General features: G+C 44.4%; 1 pseudogene; it reads left to right on the top strand.

Moving 5' to 3' along the window:
- The first annotated feature begins 16,858 nt into the window (after positions 1–16,858).
- LOC127206308 (translationally-controlled tumor protein-like) lies at positions 16,859–17,487 on the top strand (annotated as a pseudogene).
- The last annotated feature ends 5,802 nt before the right edge of the window (positions 17,488–23,289 follow it).

Consider the following 23,289-nt stretch of genomic DNA (forward strand, 5'->3'; position numbering starts at 1 on the left):
AGTGTCCTCTTTACATGGCATGCTCAGGCATCTCAGGCCTCAACTTCCAGCTGTCACTTTTTTTTTTTTTTAAAGACAGGGTCTCTCTGTGTAGCCCTAGCTGTCCCAGAACTTGCTTTGTAGACCAGACCGGCATCGAACTCACAGAGATCTACCTGCCTCTGCCTCCCGGGAGTGTTGGGATCAAAGGCGTGCGCCACCACCCTCCAGCTTAGCTGTCACTCTTTTGAGCTTTACTCTGAAAAATCCATTTCAGAAAGTGAGTCCACTGGTCATTCAGTTGTGCAGACACCCTCACCCCTCCTTTACTCAGTCTTGTCCTTTTACCTGTAAGATAGTCTTGAATCCGCTGACTTCTTACTGTCCCCAACTAAGCTTAGCCCACCATTACCTCTTTTTTTTTTTTTTTCCCACCATTACCTCTAATTGGACTATTGCAGTAGTGCTCAATCGTATGGCCCTTTAACCCACTTTTACATGGTAGCCACTGTGATTTGGTGTGGATTTAATTTCACATTTTTTCTTTTAAATTTGTGGGGATATGTATTATAATATGTGAGGGTGGGGTGGGGTGTGTACCCACGTGCACGCAGGTCAGAAAAGAACTTTGTGGAATTGGTTCTTTCCTTCCACCATATGAGTTCCAGGCACCCGAACCCGGTGATCAAGTTTCTTGGCAAGTGCCTTCACCTGCTGAGCCACCTTGCAGGCCCTGTGTACTGTGTGTTTTTGAGACAGGGCCTTGTCGTCCTGGCCTAGAACTTGCTATACAAAACGGGCCTCAAACTCACAGCATTCTCAGGCTCCCACCTGCCGAGATCTACACACATGAGTCACCAAGCCTATTATGACCATCATTTTTTTTTTGTTGGTGTGAGACAGGCTCGGGTGGCTCAGTCAGATGGGCAGCTGATAAATGATCTTGAATACCTGATCCTCTTGCTTTTATCTACTGAGTGTGGGGATCACAGATGCACACCACTGTACCAAAACCATGACATTAAAAAAACATATGGATGGATGCTTTGTCTGCATCTATGTCTGTGCACGTGTGCACTGTGTATGCCTAGTGACCATGCACGCCAGAAGAGGGCGTCAGATTCCCTGGAACTGGGGCTACAGATGGTTGTGAGTCACCACTGTGTCCTGAAACCCATGGCCATCTGGGAGAGAAGCCAGCGGTCTTAACTCCGGAGCCATCACTCTCCCCCTGCTCATGAGCTGGTGCTGGTGTTGTTATCCTGTAAGGACATTTGAGAGAAGTTTTTATCTTGACATTACCTTACCTAAAATCTTTCAGCAAGACTCCTGTGATTTCATCCAAGTCTTTTTTTTTTTTTTTTTTTTTTAAAGATTTATTTATTTGTTATGAATACAGTGTTCTTCCTGCGTGTACACCTGCAGGTCAGAAGATCTTATTATAGATGGTTGTGAGCCACCATGTGGTTGCTGGGAATTGAACTCAGAACCTTTGGAAGAACAGCCAGTGCTCTTAACCTCTGAGCCATCTCTCCAACCCCTCATCCAAGTCTTTCCAGGTCATCCTGCTGTTTCCCCTCATGCGGACCAGGCTGTGGATGCAACTGACTCCTCTATTTCCCCAGCGTGTCAGGCTCCTTTGTGCCTCAGAGTGCCCGTATGTCAGGCTCCTTGTGTTTTGAACACGCTGTACCGTCTCCCTATCTCCACCTACACTGTGGCAGGAGCTGCTCTGCGAAGTCACGGAAGCTTCTCCTCTTCGGGAGTTCATATATCCGAAGCTTCTCCCCTGAAAAAGAACCAGCTAAGTACAGTATGAGAATGCAATAGAAGCATCACCAGAGTGGGGGAATGCTCATCTCTCTGTGAGCCACGAAGTGCACCAAAGTAGAAGCAGGAACATGTCCCAGGAGAGAGGCAAGAAGCACAAAAGACGCACGCCCTGGGCACTCTTGGGAGAGTAGAGGCAGGAAATAATGAGTGTGGCTGGTGGAAAGAAAATGGCCCCCATAGGCTCGTAGAGAATGGCTCTTCTAGGAGATGTGGCCTTGTTGGAGGAAGTTTGTCACCGGGGGTGGGCTTTGAGGTTTCAAGCCAGGACCAGTGTGGCATTCTCTCTTCCTGCTGCCTGCCCATCCAGATGTAGAGCTCTCAGTTCCTTCTCCAGCACCGTGTCTGCCTGCGTGCCACCCACCATGCTTTCTAAAATGCTGATAATGGACTAAACCTCTGAAAGTAGAAGGCAGCCTCAAATAAATAGTTTCCTTTTTAAGAGTTGCTGTGATTGGAGGCCGGTGAGATGACTCAGAGGTTAAGAGCACTGGCTGCTCTTCCAAAGATCCTGAGTTCAAGTCCCAGCAACCACACGGTGGCTCACAACCATCCGTAGTGAGATCTGGTGCCCTCTTCTGGTGTGAAGGTGTACATGCAGGCAGAACATTGTATACTTAATAAATAAATCTTAAAAAAAAAAAAAAAAAGTTGCCATGGTCATGGTGTCTCTTCGCAGCAAAAGAAACCTTGACTATGACAGTGGGAGATGTAGTGGGAAATGGCTCACCTCCTCTGGAAAGAGGCTTATTTTGTCTAATATGCAAAACAGGATCCCTCACAAAACAGTTTTATATAAAGAGAACAGATATGAACAGACATCACCCAGAATGCTATTATATTGTAGTAGCATGGGGGAAAGGTAGAATACCAAAGCAGTCCAAGCAAGGGATCACAAGTGACTGGGGGCAGAGAGCGTGGGAATGGAGCGGAGGTGGATACAGACATGTCTGAGAGGCAGAATGAATAGGCAGAACTCGGTTACTATGTAGCTCAACTCTAGTAGAGTGGTCACACCATACATCCAATAAGAAAGTGCAAGCCAGGTGGTGGCGCACGCCTTTAATCCCAACACTCGGGAGGCAGAGGCAGGCGGATCACTGTGAGTTCGAGGCCAGCCTGGTCTACAAAGTGAGTCCAGGACAGCCAAAGCTACAGAGAGAAACCCTGTCTCGGAAAACTAAAAAAAAAAAAAAAAAAGTGCATATGTGAGAGAATGCCTGTATTGTTATAAACTTGGAAAAATAAAGCGGAACATGCTGGGATGCGAGGAAGGGGGATCACGAGTTCAAAGCCAGACTGAGCTACTTGGCAAGTTCTAGGCCAGCCTGGGCTACATAGCAACCTTGTCTCGAGAACAAACCAAAATGTACAGAGCAAAGTAAAAGTGTAGCAAGTGGAACAGTGATTTTAGATAGGATGGTTTCCCAAGAGAAGGTGACAACGCTTCAGCAGGGACCTGAATGAGGTGAGGAAATGAGCCATGCGGATATTAGGAGAAAGGGTCCTTCCGGCAGAATGAAGAGTCAGCACAGAGATCCAGCAATGAGCCTGTCATGTGGTTGAGAAACAATGAAATCATGGTAAGAGAGGGGAGGCGAGGAGGAGAGAAAGTCATAACACAGCAAGAGGCTGGGTCATGAGGGTCTGGGGGTCACGGAAAGAAGTGAGTGCTGGCTAGTTTTTTTTGTTTGTCAATTTGACATAGTCTGGGTTTATCTGAGAAGAGCGAACTTCAACTGGGAAAATAATATTGACTGACGTAGGAGAGGCCAGACCACCAAGTGCTGTGATATGTCTGTGCAGGTCGTCCTGGGTGGCATAAGAAAACAGCCTGAGCAAACCTTGAACAGCAAGCCAGGAAACAGCATTCCTGCACGGTTTCTGCTTTAGTTCTTGCCTCGACTTCCCTACGTGATAGACTACAACTCTAATTAAAAATATAACCCTTTCCTCTTAAAGTTGCTTGTGGTCATGATGTTTATCAGCAATAGGAACCTGAGACAAAGTCTGATGCAAATCATTAGAACAGTTTGAACAGAGTCATGTACTGTAGAGTATACTGGATGAGGGTAAAAACAGTTTTCCGATTAGAAAGAAAAGATATAGAAGTTGGCTCAATGGGTGAAGAGCCTGCTAGAAAAGCACAAAGACTTTAGTTTAGAATCCTAGAACTCACATATAAGGTAGGTGCAGTGGTTCATGCCTGAACCCCAGACTTGAGGGCTTAGGGTAGACAGGAGAATTCTGACCAACCAGTCCGGAAGAAACGGCAAGCGTCTCAGTGGGAGATGCTCTCAAAAAATTTAAGTGGAGGGTGATTAAAAAAGATATTCGGGCTTTGCACAGGTGAGTGCACCCAAGAAAAGGTGACACTTCAGCAGAGACCTGACAGGTACACACACACACACACACACACACACACACACACACACACACACACATTTTTTCAAAATAAGGAACCTACCTGAAAGATGATGGTGGCCCAGGCGACACTCACGATGAAGGTCTTGTGAAATAATCAGGTTTGAAGTAGAAGGCAGGGTTGATAAAATGTATTAAATGATTTAGTGAAGATATTATGAAAATGAACGAATTGATAGTTCCCTAATATGCCTAGTCTGAGTAACAAGATCGTTGGGAAAACCATTACTGTATTAGATTTCTCACCGCTGTGACAGAGTGTCCAATAAAAGCATCGTAAGAGAGGAGGGATTTTATCTGTTTGCAATTTGAGGGTACCGTCCATCATAGCAGGAACTATATGGTGGCAAGAGTGGCTGGAGGTTGGTGGCAGTAACATGAAGTGGCTGGTCATACTGTGTCATAGTCGGGAAGTGAAGGCAGATGAATGTTGGTGCTCAGCTGGCTTCCTCCTTCTGCTCCCCCCCCCCCCCACCCCCCGGCCGACAGCTAAGGATAGCAGTCCATGAGTCTTACCTCCTCCGTAAACAGTTGTGGAGATGCCCTCATAGACATACCCACAGGGTATCTCCTAGGTCATTCTAAATCCAGTCAAGTTGACAATGAGTAGTGATCACTACCATTACTGAGATTAAAAAAAAAAAAAAAAAAAAAAAAACAGAGCAAGAGAATAAGGTTTGAGCAGCAGAAAATTGAAGCTCATAGTTTAAAAATATGTTGTTTGTATTTTTGGGGTGGGTTATGTGCGGTGTGCACCTAAGGGAAGCCAGCACTCGCATCCATCTGTTCTGCTTCCTGGGAGAGAAAAGAGCACTGAATCCCCTGGAGCTGGAGTTACAGGAAGTTATGAGCTACCCATTGTGGGTGCTGGGTACCTTTCCTCTGCAAAAGCAACAAAAGCTATTAACATGCTCAGTCACCCCCTTTAGCCATCCCCACCCCCCAATTCAGTCTTGGATGTCTTTAGTTTGACATACTCAGGACATCCACGCACAGTGGCCAGTGAAGATAAGTGGCTTTTCAAGGGAAAGGCTGAGGTTGGAGATACACACTTTTAGAACCAACAACATGGCCTGGCATGGTGGTGCACACCTTCGATCCTACAACTCAGAAGGCGAGGCAGACAGATCTCTGTGAGTTGAAGGCCAGAGGGCTGGAGAGATGGCTTAGTGGTTAAGAGCACTGGCTGCTCTTCCAAACGATCCAGGTTCAATTCCCAGCACCTACATGGTAGCTCACAACTGTCTGTAACGCCAGTTTTGGGGGATCTGGCAACCTGACACATACATACAAGCAGGCAGAACACCAATGTACATAAGTGAAAAACAAAACAAAGAGAATTCCAGGACAGCCAGGGTTACATAGAAAAACCCTGTCTCAAAATACAAACAAACAAACAAATCAATGATATACAAATGATTCCCTTTTAGGCAGTGTCTCATTGTGCAGTCCTGGATAATCTAAATATCACTATGTAGACTGTTGTGGTTCAGGAATAACCACACACTGACCACTTGGACACCAGACTCAGAAGGAAGTTTATTGAACACTAAGCAAATTTGACCTGTCAGAGACACAGTCTGGATTAGGCAACCAAGACTGTGACCCTGAGATGTTCTCAGAGTGAGGTGTTTTGTTTTTTTTTTTAAAGATTTATTTACTTATTACATATACAGTGTTCTGCTTGCATGTACACCACACCAGAAGAAGGCACCAGATCTCATTATAGATGGTTGTGAGCCACCATGTGGTTGCTGGGAATTAAACTCAGGATCTCTGGAAGAGCAGACAGTGCTCTTAACGGCTGAGCCAGCTCTCCAGCCCCCAGAGTGAGTTTTTAAAGGAAAAAATCATAGCCAGGCAAGGAAGAATCAATTCTATTCCAGGTACATTGTGCCTAGGTAGCTAGACAAAGTATTGTAAGAGGACTGGCTGGGATTTAGGGTAGGGAAATTTCCAGTTCCCTATCATTCCAAGAGAAAGGAACATAGCAGGATATTATGGTTTTGCTTAAGTTGAACATACATTTATCAGCAATCCAAGCAGAACATTTAACAAGTATAGACTTGAAAGTAAAAGGCTATTCTTATGTCTGACAGAACTTGAACTCAGTTTCACCTTGTTATCAAAATGGAGACTAAACACATAATGGCTTCAGTTACACTAAAGATGAAAGCAGGTGTTAACAGAGGAACTACAGTTACACTAAACCCACCTGTCTCAGCCTTCTAAGTACTGGGGTTAAAAACCATGTGCCATCACACCTACCTTATTTTTATTCATTTGCTTTTGAGACGGGGAGCCCTGGACTCTCTGTGGAACTTTCTCTGTATATCAGGCTGGCCTTTAACTCACAGAGATCTACCTGTCTCTGCCTCCCATGTGCTGGAACTAAAGGCATGTACCGCCACTCCTGGTTTTTGTTGCTATTTTTAATTAGTGTATTTGCACGTACGTGTGTGGTTATGGACAGACGTGAGTGCAGGTGACCCAGGAGTTAAGAAGGCACTGAGTCTCCTGGAGCTGGAGTTGCAGGACATTGTAAGTTTCTGAACATGGGTGCTGGAACCAGACTCATGTCCTCTTGCAGGAGCGATGTGATGTGTTTGTGCTCCTAACTACTACACCATCTCTCAATCACCTAGAAATGATTTTTTTCCCTGAGAAATGAGTATAAAACCTAAGTATTGGGCTGGAGAGATGGATGGTTCCGTGGTTTAAAAGCACTGGCTGCTTTTGCAGAGAACCCAGGTTCAGGTCCCATTGTCTAACTGGAGGTTCACAATCATCTGCACCTTCAATTCCAGGGGATCTGATGCTCTCTCCTGACCTCCACGGGCACCAAGCGTGTGTGTGTGTGTGTGTGTGTGTGTGTGTGTGTGTGTGTGTGTGTGTGTGTTGCGCATGCGCATATTGTAGGCAAATCACCACACATATAAATACAAATAAATAAATCTTAAAAAAATAAGTATTAGTTCAAGAGTAGAGGACTAGACTACTCCAAATTCTTAAAGGTTAAGAAAAAAAGGGGGGGGGGGGAATCTATCTAATGAAGAGTTTGGGAAGAAGTGTCTATAGACAATGGAAGCAAAGGACGTCATTCAAGAAACAAGTGGTCTTCACACCAGCCGCTGCTCGCGTCAAGTACGTAAGAGCTGGGGTGGCTAGCATGACCTGGATGAGAACAATGTCAGAAGAGAAATGGGGCGAAAGCTTCATTGGAGCAGAGCAGAAAACAGCAGAAAGTAAGGAAGTGAGGCATTTCGCTGTGTGACGGGAAGCAGAGAGGTAGCATACAAACTGGAGGTCACGCCACCACTGGAAGGCTTTGTCAAGAGGGAAGGAAATACTGCTGATTTGACAAGAGGGTCAGTGTGGAGGCAAAGTCCTCAAGTAGACGAGAGAGAGAGGTAGAGGTTGGAGGCATAGGTTTTGCATGTGACGGGCACCAGAGTGAGAATGGATGAGATCATTTAGAAAGAATGCATAAAACATGGAAACCAAGGACGGAATTCTAAGGAAAGAGTTTTATTTGTTTGTTTTTTAAAGGGTTGGGGAATAAAGGGCAAAGATTGAAGACAAAAAAACCTAGAAGAAACATCTATATTTCAGATTTTTAACGGCCATATCACAGGACATATTGTCGTCTGTTCTGTCTCTCCTCCAGCCTGTAAAGCTGTCCCGTCCCTGGATTTCATCTCCATCTGTCACAGTGTTTTATACACGTCTTTCTCAGCACCTACTTCATTGCATCTTCTGTATGTACCCGCTCCTTCAGACAACACTGACGTCCCTCTTCCTAGTCCCCCACCAAGAAAGAACTTTTATTCACCATCGTATGCAAACTATTTAACAGTGTGCCCTGAACATAGACGTGCACAATAAATACTGCACGGGGTGGGGGATGTGAAGCCAGAGAGAGAGAGTAATATATAAACATTAGAAAGTGTGAATGTCGTTTATGCTTTTCTAAAAGCAGTGTATATGCTGGAAAGAACTCACCAGTGAAGCCATCTGGAGTTTTCTCTGTAGCATGATTTCAATTATGAGTTCAATTCCTTTAGAATACGCAATTTTCTGTTTATTCTGGTGTCAGTCCTGATAAGTTTTGTTTTGTAATACATTTCCCATTTCGTGTGACTTGTCAAATTGGTGCAAAGTTATATATAGTATCCTCTTACATTTTTAGTGTCTATAGGACCTATAGTGATGTCACTTTGTTTAGTACGAATATTAGTATTTTTTTTTTACATTTTTCTCTTGGCTAATCTTCATAGTTTATTCTTTGCTTTGTTTTGTTTTCTGTTCAGATTTTATTTGAACTCTAATTAAAGTTATCAAAGCTACAAAAGGGGAGGGGGGAGTGTCTAAGTCACAACATCTCAAAACAGAATACTGCTACTGCCAGCAGATCCATTGTACATGTTTCTGATGAAATTCTTTTTCTCCTTCCGCTGTAGGTTCTGAGGATCAAATTCCAGTTGTGAGGCTTGTCTGGTTGTGAGCAATTGCTTTTACTCACTAAGCCATCTAGATGGCTTTATTTCTTTTATTTTATCTGCATTAAATTTGCTAGGAAAGAGGAGGAGGTCCATGAGCTTTGGACCCCCAGCTTTGGCTGAGAAACTACTGACTGTTGATGCTTCTGGGGTAAGGAGTGTCAGTTTTCTCTAAGGGTGTGGCCTCTGGTAGGTTGACCATGTTCCAGTTGACATCCTTACACTCGTGAGTATATAGGCACAAGTTTGACTAGGTGGGTTATTAAAAAAAAAAAAAAAAAAAAGGCATTAGGTTGAGACAGTAGAGAAAGGGGTGTGGACCTGGAAGGAGTTGTAGGGGTGAATGTGTTCAAAATACATTTTAGAAAATTCTCAAAGAAATAAAATATTATATTAAAATATAAAAATTGCTACTACATTCTTCAAACACCCCTCTGAAATTGAATCTTTCTGTTTGTTTGGTTTGTTTTGTTTTGTTTTTTGAGACAGGGTTTCTCTGTGTAGCCTTGGCTGTCCTAAACTCACTTTGTAGGCCAGGCTGGCCTCGAACTCACAGTGATCCGCCTGCCTCTGCCTCCCGAGTGCTGGGATTAAAGGCGTGTGCCACCATGCCCAGCTTTATGTGTAGTTCTTAACCAAAATAGAACACTAGTTGGGGGTTGGAGGAGAGATGGCTTAGAGGTTAAGAGTACTGGCTGTTCTCCCAAAGGTCCTGAGTTCAATTCCCAGCAACCACATGGTAGCTCACAGCCATCTACAATGAGATCTGGTGCCCTCTTCTGGCCTGCGCAGGCAGAACACTGTGTACCTAATAAATAAATCTTAAAAAAAAAAAAAAAAAAAAAGCATTAGTTGGGTCGTAGATAGTGCTAGTAATAGCTCATAGGAAGCATGGTCTCCATTGCCAACACATTGGTGTATCCTGAAAGTGAGCATCTGAGTTAATCAATTACCCGTGACGCCGCAATAGGCAAGCTGAAAGGCCTATTTTCATAAGCACCAGTCACTGCCCACAGATCTACTCCTTCACGCCAGGTTTGAGAATCTTTTCCATGGTTCCCATATGTTTTTCTTCTAAAAGGGAAACTTCTAGAGCAAAGTTAGCAGTATTAACTATAACAGTTGACCACAGAGGACACAAGTGATAGTTTTCTCTCCTCTACAACCCACTCTAAAAATCTCTTCACCCTAAGTATTACCTTAGCAGGTCTTGGTGAGGTATGTAGTGATATGATCCAAATATTTTTTTGTAAAGATTTCTGTATTCATCTATTATGTATATAGTATTCTGCCCTCTCGCCAGAAGAGGGCACCAGATCTCACCATAGATGGCTATGAGGCACCGTGTGGTTGCTGGGAATTGAACTCAGGAACTCGAAGAGTAGCCAGCAGAAGTGCACTTAACCTCTGAGCCATCTCTCCAGCCTCATGATCCAAATCTTTTTTTTTTTTAAAGATTTATTTATTTTATTTATTGCATATGAGTGTCTTATCTGCAGAAGAGGGTATCAGATTACATTATAGATGGTTGTGAGCCACCATGTGGTTGCTGGGAATTGAACTCAGGACCTCTGGAAGAGCAGGTGGTGCTCTTAACCACTGAGCCATCTCTCCAGCCCCATGATCCAAATCTTAACTTGTGGCAATTCCTATCTTCTCCAGTCATATTGGCTCCATGTGTTCACTCAGTTACAATGGGCCATGGGGATAATAGGAGACATCTAAATGTAGCACCTGGGCTTTGACAGGCCTGTGTCTTCCCATTGCTCATAATCAATTACTTCTGTCATGATACTGACACCTCTTTTTACTAACTGGTCTCTGGACTTAATGTAAAAGTATGGATTTTTTGTTTATGCCTTCCCTTGCTCTGAATAATGACAGCAAGACCTTTACATTTCTTAAAAGCTTCAGGTACAGTAGCTGGGCAGATACTCAGGTATTGTAACCTGATAATACTGGCCAGGCCTACTTCCCAGGCACACAGCCTGTTACCTGCCATCTTCATCTTGCCCTGGCTGCTCTTTCTGCTTCTGTGTCCCAATGGAGAGTCCTTGTATGCCCCTTCTTTCCCAGATTTCCCCCTCTCTCCGCCAAGAAGTCCTGCCTCCTAATCATGCCTCAGCTTATTGGCCATCAGATTTTTATTAAAACCAGCCAGAAGGTGATGGAGAACAATTTTTTTAATAAAGTATTGAGACAAGAGATGCTTCATAAAAATGACACTACCAAAGTTGGGCCTATACTCAACTCTCTGGGTACAGAAATCAGCATTTGACTACACAGTGCACAAAAACATCACTCCAACAGCTTAAGGAGTCTAGAAAGCCCTAGCAGCAGTCACTACTTGTAGCTCAACTAGATAGATACTTCCTGTGTTTCCTAATTAGGAGGAGGACCAGTTCTGCCAATCCCAGATTTGGGATACTAGAAACGTGGGTCACTGTTGGGAAAGGTAAGTGGGCCTGTGCCAGGATCCAGTCTTTGGCCAGTAGGCAGGTCTCATTTAATCATTGGGGTCACATTCTGAATTCTTTCAGAGTTGCCTCTGAACAACCCTTCACTTTCACCAGAATAAAAATCATAGCTCTCTCTGAGGCCAGACTCTGGGCCCACTCTTGCATCTCACTCTTTTATCCTAAAACAAAAACCCTCCTTCACAGCATCCTACGCGTGTGGCTTGGGTATACCATAAGCTCCCTGACAGTGAGTGATAGTAACACTTCTACCTGAAGATCTGTGAGGAGGAAAAGAAAACCAATGCTTAGAACAGGTGATCACTACTGTGAGAAGGGACCACTGTCTCCTCCAAACTGTCACTGATATATGGCCAGGTGATCTTGAGCAATGGAGCCATATTAGGGCCCAGAGTTTGTCTCTAATTTCACTAAGTTTCCATTACTGTGACAAATGCCTTAGAAAGAGAAGTTAGGCCAGAAGGCAGTCATCTTCAATGTTAAGCAAAGCATATGTTAATCTGCTTAGAGCCTCTTTTCCTTGTCTTTGTGCCTACCAAAGCTCTATCTGACTCCTAGACTCTAAAGAGGGAAAGGGAGAAGGAGAGGTTAAGAAAATAATTGTCTAACATAATTATGGAGGCTGACAAATCCTAAGATCTGTGGTCAATAAGATGGAAACCCAGGGGAAGCAGTGTATAGTTGGTTCCAGTACAAATGTATGAGACTTGGGAAGTCCAGTGGTTTAGGTAGGAGTCTGAAGGCTGGAACCCTGAGAACTAGTTCACGCCTAAAGGTCAAAAAAGACAACATCTCCCCTTAAGCAGCCAGGCAGGGGCTTCCTCTTATCCATATTTTTGTTCTATTCAGGTTTTCCACTGAATAGTGGGGGGAGGCTCATCACAGAGGGAAGGCAAAATGCTTTACTGAGTTTATCAATTCAAATGTTAATCTTATTCAGAAACACCCTCACATACCCAGAATAGATTTTGATCAAATATCTGGGAACTCAATGGCCCAGTCAAATTAACACAAGAGCAGGCACCACAAGCTCCAAAGTGCGCCTTTTCATACCTCAGACAACTTCAATAGAAAACTGCTGGGAAATATGGTCAAAGTGGGGGTGATGGTCTCTAACGAAGATGAGGATAACTTGGACATTTCCACCTTGATTCTCTTGCCAGCTCTTGCTGGTCTTTATGGTAACTGGACCTCAGAATCTGGCGACTAGACAGCACCATCTGACCTCCATCACATGGACAGTGGAGTGGCACCGTTCCCATCACGGCGCATGAGTTCCAGCGCTGTCAGGGGTTCTCCAGTTGTCAGCTCAGTATAGCAGAGAATTTAGGGATACCAATACCCCTACTACCAGGGCATTTTTAGTAGCCTCAGTAAACGGTGTTTCTTTTGTGCTCTTCTATGAAACGATATGGTCTCACATGCACTATGTTTCCATACAGCCAATTTTCCTACATTTCTGTTGATTCTTCTGGAGGTATTGGAGCAACTCAAAGCCTTTCTATTTCGTTCAGCATTGACCATAATTCCTCTAGGTGACTATGACAACTCCAGCAGTGACTTTCATGCCTTGGTCCTTATTCGGATGTTAAATCCTATGACTGAAGAAGTGCTCCCAAATAGATGAATCTTGATTGTCTAATTCCTAGCCCTTTGATCAAAGGACCTCAGAATTGAATTCCGGAACATTCCCTTGTTTTCTGCTCACCTAGCTCCTTGATAGAAAAATCTTATCAGGTCCCAGCTGGGTTTTGCTTCTATTTGGTTATTGGTCTAGCAGTCAGGAGAGGAAGTAGGAACAAGTCCTGTGGTTTTATTTGTGGGAGAGTGACTATGTACTCACCCTTACCACCACTGTGTTAGAGAGGCAGACAGCCCCTCCATCTTTGAAAGTACACAGAGACCTGCAGAGCAAGTATCCCTAAGGATGCCCACCTAGACATCCTATCCATTGTTTCAGGGTCCCTGGCTTTTTTAAATAGGGGTTGACCTGCTCTGGCTGTACATCGTAAGTCTCTGGAGCTCTGTGACTCTCATGCCCTGAGTCTGTGGCTCATCTGTGTCAGCTCTTCAATTACAAGGAGTTCCTCCATCTTCCAAACTTGGTCATTCACCAAGCTTTCCCATTATTCCTCTTCAGAGTCTGGGTAGCAGTAACCAGACAATGCCATTGTCCTTATACGTATTACCTTCCAATGTATTTCAAGTTCCTGAAATGATACTTCCGAGGGCTTTCCCTCTACTGGGATGTTTTCCCAGGCCAACACTGATAGAGCCTTTAGCAAGTGGCTCATCCACCACCTTGTGCTAGGAGCTACTCATCTATACTACTTAGCACAGCATGCTCTCTACCTAGCAGGAGTAAAACAGCCAGGAAACTTTTTTTTTAATCTTTGGTTTTTCAAGACAGGGTTTCTCTGTGTAGCATTGGCTGTCCTGGATTCACTTTTTGGACCAGGCTGGCCTTGAACTCAGAGAGATCTGCCTGCCTCTGCCTTCCCTAGTGCTGGGATTATAGGTGTGGGCCACAGTGCCTGGCCAGTCATTAAATGTTTAACTTGTGTTTTCCGGATCTCTCCTAACACTTGTGTTAGTCTAGCTGCACCAAGAAGCAAATATCAAGTTGGAATCTGACATGTGAGCTAGTTTCTGTCTGTCTGTCTTTCTTTCTTTTGTTTGTTTGTTTTGTTTTGTTTTTGAGACAGGGTTTCTCTGTGCAGCCTGTCCTGAACTCACTTTGTAGACCAGGCTGGCCTCGAACTCACAGCAATCCACCTGCCTCTGCCTCTCAAGTGCTAGGATTAAAGGTGTATGCCACCACTGCCCGGCTAGTTTTGAAAAGCTGCCAAAACAGAATAGTACAGGGTGGGTGGCTTGGATGACAGAAGTTTGTTTCTCATAGTGTGGAGGCTAGAAATCAAAGGTCAAGTACTGATGGGTTTGGTTTCTCCTGAGGCTTCTTGTGGCTAGCAGACAGCCATCCTCTCATCGTAGTAATTCCTCTGTGAGCATCTATCCCTGGGGTCTCTATGTGTGTCCAAATTTCCTCTTTTTATAAGGACGTCAGTCAGAGTGCATAGGGGCTACCCTAACTGGCTCCTTTGAAGGCGGTTTTAAAAGCCTTCTATCGCTGGGCATGGTGGCGCACGCCATTAATCCCAGCACTCGGGAGGCAGAGGCAGGCGGATCGCTGTGAGTTACAGGTTAGCCTGGCCTACAAAGCAAGTCCAGGACAATCAAGGCTACACAGAGAAACCCTGTCTCGAAAAACCCATAGATAAGTAAAATAAAATAAAATAAAAGCCCTCTATCCAAATACAGTCACATTCTGAGGCACTGAGGGCTAGGGTTAAATTTTGAAGACTCAGTTCAGCTTATAAAAATTTCTAAGACATATATTGTAGGAAATAGCTGTACAAGATAAAAGGGGAGAGAACAGAAAATTCTAGAGCCTGCAGACTGATCTAAGTTTGGCTTGTATGAAGGACAGAGCAAAGGACTGGTCATTGGTGGCTTGTCCTCAAGCAAGGGCCTCAAAAGCACAGAGCCCCCAGTTTGTATGAGTTCTCCTGCTATGCTCAGTCATCAGCCAGGAGTGTCAATTACTATTTCAGGAGACATTTGCAAGAATCAAAGCAGATAAAACTCCCAATATCCTTGCATTAAAAACAGTTATTTTTAAATAGTCCTACAAAACGATGGAGGTTAAAAAAATCTCATATAGGGAAGCAGCCAAATCTAAAATGTCTTTTTATGTAAATAACAAATTGTAGCTGCTAGAGATAAATGTGGACAGATGGATTTGCAGAACATAATATTTAAGAAGAGCAAAGAGACTTCAATTGATTTAAAATTACTTTTAAAAATTCCCTGCATATTTCCTGTATTTTGCCCAGGAATGTCTGACACCAAGTGATCCTAGGTTAACAAATAGCTCTATTTCCTTTATATTTATTGAGCAATTAACTTGGAAAACTATCATGCTGCCACAGTTTATATCTTACACTGTATCTCTAAAATAATTATGACAACCATCAATCAAGGAGCCCTTTTCCTTTCCTTGCAAAACTATCAAAAAGGCACCAAAATCTCTCTCTCTCATATTAATATTAATCTGCATGTCCACCTGAACTCCAGAAGAGGGCACCTGATCTCATTATAGATGGTTGGGAGCTGCTGGGAATTGAACTCAGAACCTCTGGAAGAGCGGCCAGTGCTCTTAACCACTGAGTCTTCTCTCCAGACTGGCACCAAAATGTAAGAGCTCCCATTCTGTGATTGAATGTGGAATTTTTATTAGTGCCTACATGACATTTCTCCATGAAGCAACAGCACTCTCCTCTCGCAGTATTTCATTTAGACAGGCTGTACCTAACTGTCCTAGTTAGGTTTCTAGTGCTGTGTTAAAACACTGTGACCAAAAGCAAGTTGGAGAGAAAAAGGTTGATGTTATGAAGGGAAGCCAGGGTGGCAACTCAAGGCAGGAGCCGGAGACAAAAACTGAAGCCGAGAACGTGAAGTGCTGCTTTCGGCTTGCTCAGTTTGCTGTTTTATAAGCCAGGACCACTGGCCCAGGGACAGCACTGCTCACAGTGACTGGGCCCTCCGTACCAGTCATTAATCCAGAAGATGCCCCATAGACTTGCCAACAGGCCAGACTGATGGAGGCATCTGCTCAGTTGAGGTTCCCTCTTCCCAGATAATCCCAGCTAGTGATAAGTTGACCAAAAAAACCAAAAAACAAACAAACAAAAAACAAAAACAAAACAAAACAAACAAAAAAAAAAACTTTAAAAATTAAGTGTCAATAAGAAACACTGAACTTTCTCAGTTTCCTTCAAGTCAGGGCTGGGGGTAGCCTGGTGGCAGAGGACATGTGTAACATGCACAAGGCTGATACCACCATCACCAACCCAGTACAACAAAAGCTTCCAATTTCCCAAACACACATTAATCTCTATGTAGTTAGAATGTTAAGTTCTTGGGTTTTTTTTTTTTTTTTTTTGTTTGTTTGTTCTTCTCAATGAATCTATCTAGAGTCCCTGTGATGGACTGGGTGGTACATGGAGTACTGAGCTGCAAAAGCTTCACATTTCAATCACTTTCCTTTTTTCTTAATTTATTCCTGTAACATTTTTAAAAACGTGTCAGTGGCATTCGGCACATTCCCGTTACTGGATCATCATCACCACTGTCCATCTCCAGAACTTTTCTTTTAGAAAAAAAAAAAAAAAACAAACCTCTGTGCCATTACATCATGACTCATTCCATCCTCTCTCCCCTTAGTGACTGCTCTTCTTCCCAGGACCTTGATGTTCTAGGTACCTCATACCGGTAGAATCATAGAACTGGCTTTTTGGGTCTCACTTACCACACTTAGCACTTCTTTTCTCTAACCTCCCTCCACACACCCTTGCAACTCTTCTGTGCAGTGCTGAGGACCAAACTCACACTAGGCAAGTGCTCAACCAATGAACTGTAGCCCAGCCTTAGCATAAACATCCGAGTTGTAGCAAATATCAGGTTAATTTCTTTTAAAGGCTATGTATATATGAGGTTGGGGAGAGCCCGAGTTGGCCTTTTCCGCCCGCTTCGCCCCCAGCACCACTCGACGCTGTCAGGCTAGCGCCGCTGTCCCCAGCCGCCACCATGATCATCTGCTGGGACCTCATCAGCCCTGATGTGCTGTTCTCCGACATCTACAAGATCCGGGAGATGGCAGACAGGCTGTGCCTGGAGGTGGAGGGCAAGATGGTCAGTAGAACAGAGGGTAACATCGATGACCCGCTCACTGGTGGAAACGCTTCCGCTGCAGGCCTGGAGGGCGAAGGTACCGAAAGCACAGTAGTCACTGGGTTGATATTGTCATGAACCATGACAAGAAACCAGCTTCACAAAAGAGGCCTAGAAAAAGTGCATCAAAGATTACATGAAATCACTCAAAGGCAAACTTGAAGAACAGAAAACACAAAGAGTAATGCCTTTTATGACTGGGGCTGCAGAGCAAGTTAAGCACATCCTTGCTAATTTCAATAACTACCAGTTTTTTTTTAATTGGTGAGACCATGAACCCAGATGGTAGTATGGTTGCTCTCCTGGACTACCGTGAAGATGGTGTGACTCCCTTCATGATTTTCTTTAAGGATGGCTTAGAGGTGGAAAAATGTTAACAAACTGGACCCGTCACCATGACTGGCTGCTGCTTGCCATCCATACAATACCAGGACTGGGACAAATGGGACTGATGTCATCTTGAGCTTTTATTTTGACTGTGATTTATTCGGAGCGGAGGCACTGTTTTTGTAAGAAAAAAAAAAAAACATGTCTTGTAGGTTGTTTAAAAATAAAGTGCATTTAAATTGAAAAAAAAAAGGTTATGTACATATGTACATATTATCTTTTTAAGATAATTTTTGTTTGATTTCTTTTTTTTTTTTTTTTTTTTTTTGGTTTTTCGAGACAGGGTTTCTCTGTGTAGCCTTGGCCATCCTGGACTCACTTTGTAGACCAGGCTGGCCTCGAACTCACAGCGATCCGCCTGCCTCTGCCTCCCAAGTGCTGGGATTAAAGGCGTGCGCCACCACGCCCGGCTTTGTTTGATTTCTTGATAGCTGCTCTTGTTACTCAGTTCTCACTTGCCTAGAATTCATGATGTAGAACAGGCTGGCCTTGAACTTGTAGTGGTCTTCCTTCCTCTGCCTTTCTAGTGATGGGATTACAGGTGAGTGCCCACACCAGGCTTTTTAAAAACAGACACCACAAAGTTTTAAAATTACCTTTAAAAGGCAGTCTCGCTCCATCCTCTCATTATGTGTCCAGGTGCCCGTTCTCTGTTTTTGTTAATGTCATGGGAAGTTGGAGGTGTTCTCTGCTGTTAAATTCAGAAATACCCCCCACGCCCTGTTTACTGTGTGCCTTATAAAAATTATCAGAACAGACCCCCGGCATGGTGGTGCACACCTTTAGTCCCAGCACTTGGGAGGCAGAGGCCACCCTGGTCTACAGAGTGGGTTCCAGGACAGCCAGGACTATATAGAGAAACCCTGTCTTAAAACAATAAACACACACACACAACACACACACACACACACACACACACACACACACACACACACAGAATAATTTCCATATAGTAAGAAAGATTTGCAAGTTGGGCAATTATAGTTTTGTTTTTTGTTTTTAAAGAATTCAAACTAGGGATTCCTGTCCCCCCTGCCACCCATGCACCGAGACAGGGTTTCTCTGTGTAGCCTTGGCTGTCCTGGACTCACTTTGTAGACCAGGCTGGCCTCAAACTCAAGAGATCCACCTACCACTGTCTTCCAAATGCTGGGCTTAAAGGTGTGTGCCACCATTGCCCAGCCCAGTAGGATTCATAATAGCTTCTTTGGGGGCAGAGATGTGTACAGTACAGTCGGTGTGAACCACCGTGTTGGGGGCTTCAGCCAACCTGGCTTATTGTTGAGAAAAGTTGGTAGGTTTGTTTGTTTTAATTTAAATTACATTTTTATTCATTTTGCAGGTATATGGACACACTCAAACGCCATGGAAAGTGTTCTAGTTTGCTTTCTGATATAGTGATACAACACTCAGACCAAAGGCAACTTGAGGAGGAAAAGGTTGTTTGGTTTATACTTCCAGGCTGCAATCCATTACAGAGAGAAGAGGACAGAAACGTAAACAGGAACTAGAAGCAGGCCACGGAGGGATGCTGCTTGCTGGCTTGCTCCCTCTCAAGCTCAGGCTTAGCTACGTCTCTTACAGTCAAGGGCCACGTGGTTGAGGATGGTACTCCACACAGAGAGTTGGGCTAAATGAATTAGCAACCAAGACAATGTTCTGCAGATGTAGTTACCGACCAGTCTGATCTGGGCGATTCCTCAGGGAGGTTCCTCTTCCCTGGAGGCTATGGATTGGGTCAAGGAGACAATAAAGAGCAACCGGGCAGTGTGTGTGCAAGTCAGAGGAAAATTTGCTGGAGTTGGTTCTCTCCTTCAACCATGTGGGTCCTGGGGTTCAAACTCAGGGAGTCAGGATTGGTGGCAGGTGCCTTTTACCACTAGGCCACACTCCTGGTCTCTAAGCTTATAGGATTTAGCTTATAAGAAAGTTAAGAACGCAGAACACACTTCTGCACGGTTAAGGTTATTTTGCCAGGCCTTCTTGGATTCACACACATGCCATCACCCCATGCAAGATTCAGACCTGGAGAGCCAAGGCTCAGGACCAGGATTCAGACTTGATCCTTGCTTTCTCTGCTACTTATGAAGAATAAGAACCTTTCGATCTGTCTTCTTCTGGCTCCTCTATTATTTTCCGGGGTAGGATGGGGTGGTACCTGGCTTAACTGTCCATGAGAGCTATTTATTAAATAGTTATAGGCAAGACATTCTGTGAAGTGCTATAGTAAAAAAAAAAAAAAAAAAAAAAAGTGATATGTGGGAACGAGCACAGGCCACTTAACAGCCAGGAGCATCTGGTATCTGTGTCTTCCTCCATCACTCCACTTTATATTTTGAGACAAGGTCTCTCACTCAACTCAGGGGTTGCAAGAACATAAGCGTTCCTTTCTTACCCACAAGCAGCTGCCTGTGAACCTCCTGCATGTCTGGTATATACGCGCAGGCATATTCATTGGTAGAGGTACATTTGTGAGACAGACACTTATCACTGCATTGGAAATCAGGAGAGTTCGTAAGGACTTTTCACCTCCACGTGTTCTCTACAGTAAGAGTATTTCTGAACAGCAGCTATGGGGGATTTAGAACCAGAACTTTTCAATAGAAAGCCACTGGCAAGTTGAAAGAAGATCTTGTCAGAAAGTTAACAAGAAAACGAAAAGGTCAGCAGTCTCTTTTCAATGGTCTACATGGATTGTTTATTAGACTTTCTCCTCTGTGTTTTTTTTTTTTTTTAAGATTTATTTATTTATTTATTATGTATACAGTGTTCTGCCTACATGTCCACCTGCACTCCAGAAGAGGGCATTAGATCACATTACAGATGGCTGTGAGCCACCAAGTGGTTGTGGGAACTGAACTCAGGACCTCTGGAAGAATAGGCAGTGCCCTTCACCTCTGAGCCATCTCCCCAGCCCTCTCCTCTGTTTTTGTTTTTGTTTTTGTTTTTAAAATGACAAACAGCAGATTGGCTAGAATTATAGCAAATAAATGGTGGGGAAACAGATACTAACAACCAAACCAGACGTTTCTACAAGCCTCTTACTACTGGAATGCCTTGGTGACTTTTAATCCTAATCCAGGGCCACATAGGAACTGTAAGTACGGCCAGAAGAACTTCATTTGGTGTTGCACACCTGTATTCCCAGAATTTGGGAGGTTGGGCAGGAAGATTGCCTTGAGTTCTAGGACAACTGGGGCTGCATAGTTAGTTCCAGGCTAGTGTAGGCTAGAAGCGAGCATTTATACAAAAGACAAAACAAAAACAAAACCCAAAGAACTAGAGATTTCCCTTTCAGACAAATATGGCCCATAACACAACTTCTTTCTTCTGCCTATGCATTCCCACTTATTAACGTAGAACTGACAAACAGCAGTTACTAACATTTACACTATAAAAACTGATGTTTTAAAAAAAATCTTTTTTGAGACAGGGCCTCTCTACATAGCCCTGGCTGGTATTGAACTCACAGAGATTGCCCCTACCTCTGCCTCCTGAGTGCTGGGATTAAAGGCACCACCATGACTGACCAAAAATGGTATTTTTTAAATGTTAATTTATTTATGTGTGTGTGTGTATGTGGTGTGACACGTAGGTAGGTGCCAGCAGAGGCCAGAAAAAGGCAGTGGATTCCCCTGGAGCTGGAATAAAAGGTGATTATGAGCAGCCTGACAAGATTGCTGAGAACTGAACTTGGGTGTTCTGGAAAAGCACTAGCTGCGCTTAACTGCTAAGCTGTCTTTCCAGCCGCCAGAATGATGTTTTGATATATCAAGAACACATATGCATACATGATGTACGTACATTATCATGATTAAGTGAAACCAACATTCACTACCTCTTACTTTTTTTGGATGGTGATTAAGATCTGCCTTCTTAGAAAAATTTCAAGTATATTAACCATAGTCACCCTGAAACTTTGTACTCTGACCATCCCCTCCCCGACCGCCGCCAGGACTGGGCAGAGGTTTATGCATTCCAGACAAGTACTCAGCCACCGAGCTACATTCCTAGAGTAACGACTTCCTAAGCTCTTAACTCTCTTTGACACACGATTCATTTACAATGTTTCTAAAAAGCTAAGTTGTTTTTCTACCCTTAGGAAAAGAAACGCACAAAACCACGGTACTTCTTCATGAAAATGCAGTGATTAATCTAAATCTCGGGTCCTGAGCTCTGGGTCTATGGGTCTGAAACTTGGGAGAGAGCTAAGGTGGTTGGTAGTATGCTTATGAATCCAGGGAAGACCTGGTAAAATAACCTTACCTATGCAGGAATTTGAAAAACTTTCTTGCAGACTAGAACCTATTAACTTTTAAAACTTTTTCAACAAGCCCGGCTGGCAGAAGCGCCGGACGCGCTGGTACAGACTCTGCACTGAGGTGCACACATCTCTGCTCAAGTCAAAGCTCTCAACAAAGCCGGTTCTGGTAGCCGCAGAGCTGGGAAGACAGCGAAGGGGGGACGGGGCAGGTGAGCATGAAGAAAGAGACCCATGCATGTCCCCCGGCTGCAGTCACGCGAGCTGGCGACACTTAGGTCACGATCGCGACCACCCAACTATCAGTCCAAGTCTTCCAGCTGTCCAACTCCTGGCGTACTCACGCCTTCTTTGCTAGGTTCACTCTCACCACTCGCCTCGAGTCCCAGCGCCCTTAGCAACCGCCGGTGATGGAAAGCGGAAGTGCGCTCTGATCCCGCCCTTCCCAATTTAACCCAGGTCCGGCGAGGAAACGTGTCGGTCCAATCATAGCGGCGAGAATCTTTATCAGCCAATAGAAGGGAGGCACCGGAGGGCGGGCTAAAAAAAAAGGTCACATGCGCAGGCGCAGACGGGAGCAGGGTCCTTGGTGCTGTGGCGGTGTGGTTGATTCGGGTGCTAGTTGGAGTCTTGTGCCCCTTGGAAACCCCGCGTAGCCACTGCCGCCTCCTGTCTTCGCCATGTTCCTCACTCGGTCCGAGTACGACAGGTTCGTACGACGGGAAGCAGGAGGGTCGAGATTTGGGTGGGCGAGTCCGGAGCCCAGGGCCGGGCCGCGGCCTGGGTTCTGCAGTGTCATGGGGCACCGGGGGGGATCCCATGTCTGGCGGGACCCGGGGAATCTGGTGCCCGAGGCGCCCGGTGGGATTCCCCAAGCAGGACTGGAGCGGATCCGGCTCCTTTGTGCTACCGCTGAGTCACCGCTAGTCCTGACTCCCTGCGGAAGCGGGAAGCTGGGGTTTGTGCTTGGGACCGGTGTCGGGGGGGGGGGGGGGGGTAGGGGGTCGGAACTCCGACCTTTAAACCTGGAGGTTAGGGGGTCACCAGCCCTGCGTTCATCTTTTCAACCTAGTATGACTGCTTTAAAAAACAAAAAAACAAAAAACAGTGAGATGAGCTGCCTTGGATAGACAGTTACCGGAGACTATTGAATGGCATGCTGTGCTGTACTTGGCAGTTTCAGCTACATTGCCTGCAATCTGGCTTTGTAGGAATTAGAGTATACAGTGGTTCTCAGAAGAGTTTTAATAACGCTGATGCCATTTGACCAGGGTCGGGGAGTTGAAAGCAAGTTAATTTTAGTGTTGTGTTGAAGGCCAGATGCTTTGTAAAGTCAAAGCTGTGTGCTTGTGTTTATTTTTTTAAAAAAAGAAAAAACTTTCAGGTCTTGGAAATGCTAACCAATACTGTCATAAAGCTGTAGACACTTTAACTTTCAGTTTCTGTTTAGAGCAGTTTTGCCAGCTACTGAGGTCCTTTAAAAGTTAGGGAAGGCAGACATTTTCTTTGTTCCAGGTAGTATGAGAAATTGCTTTTCTTGTCAAGTTATATTGAGCCTGTCAAAATAGTAGCACCTGGGATGGCTTTTTTTTTTTTTTTAACCCTTTTGCTGACTCATAGCAGATATATGTGAAGTTTA

Source organism: Acomys russatus, chromosome 23 (assembly GCF_903995435.1).
Source record: "Acomys russatus chromosome 23, mAcoRus1.1, whole genome shotgun sequence".
NCBI classification, from domain to species: domain Eukaryota; kingdom Metazoa; phylum Chordata; class Mammalia; order Rodentia; family Muridae; genus Acomys; species Acomys russatus.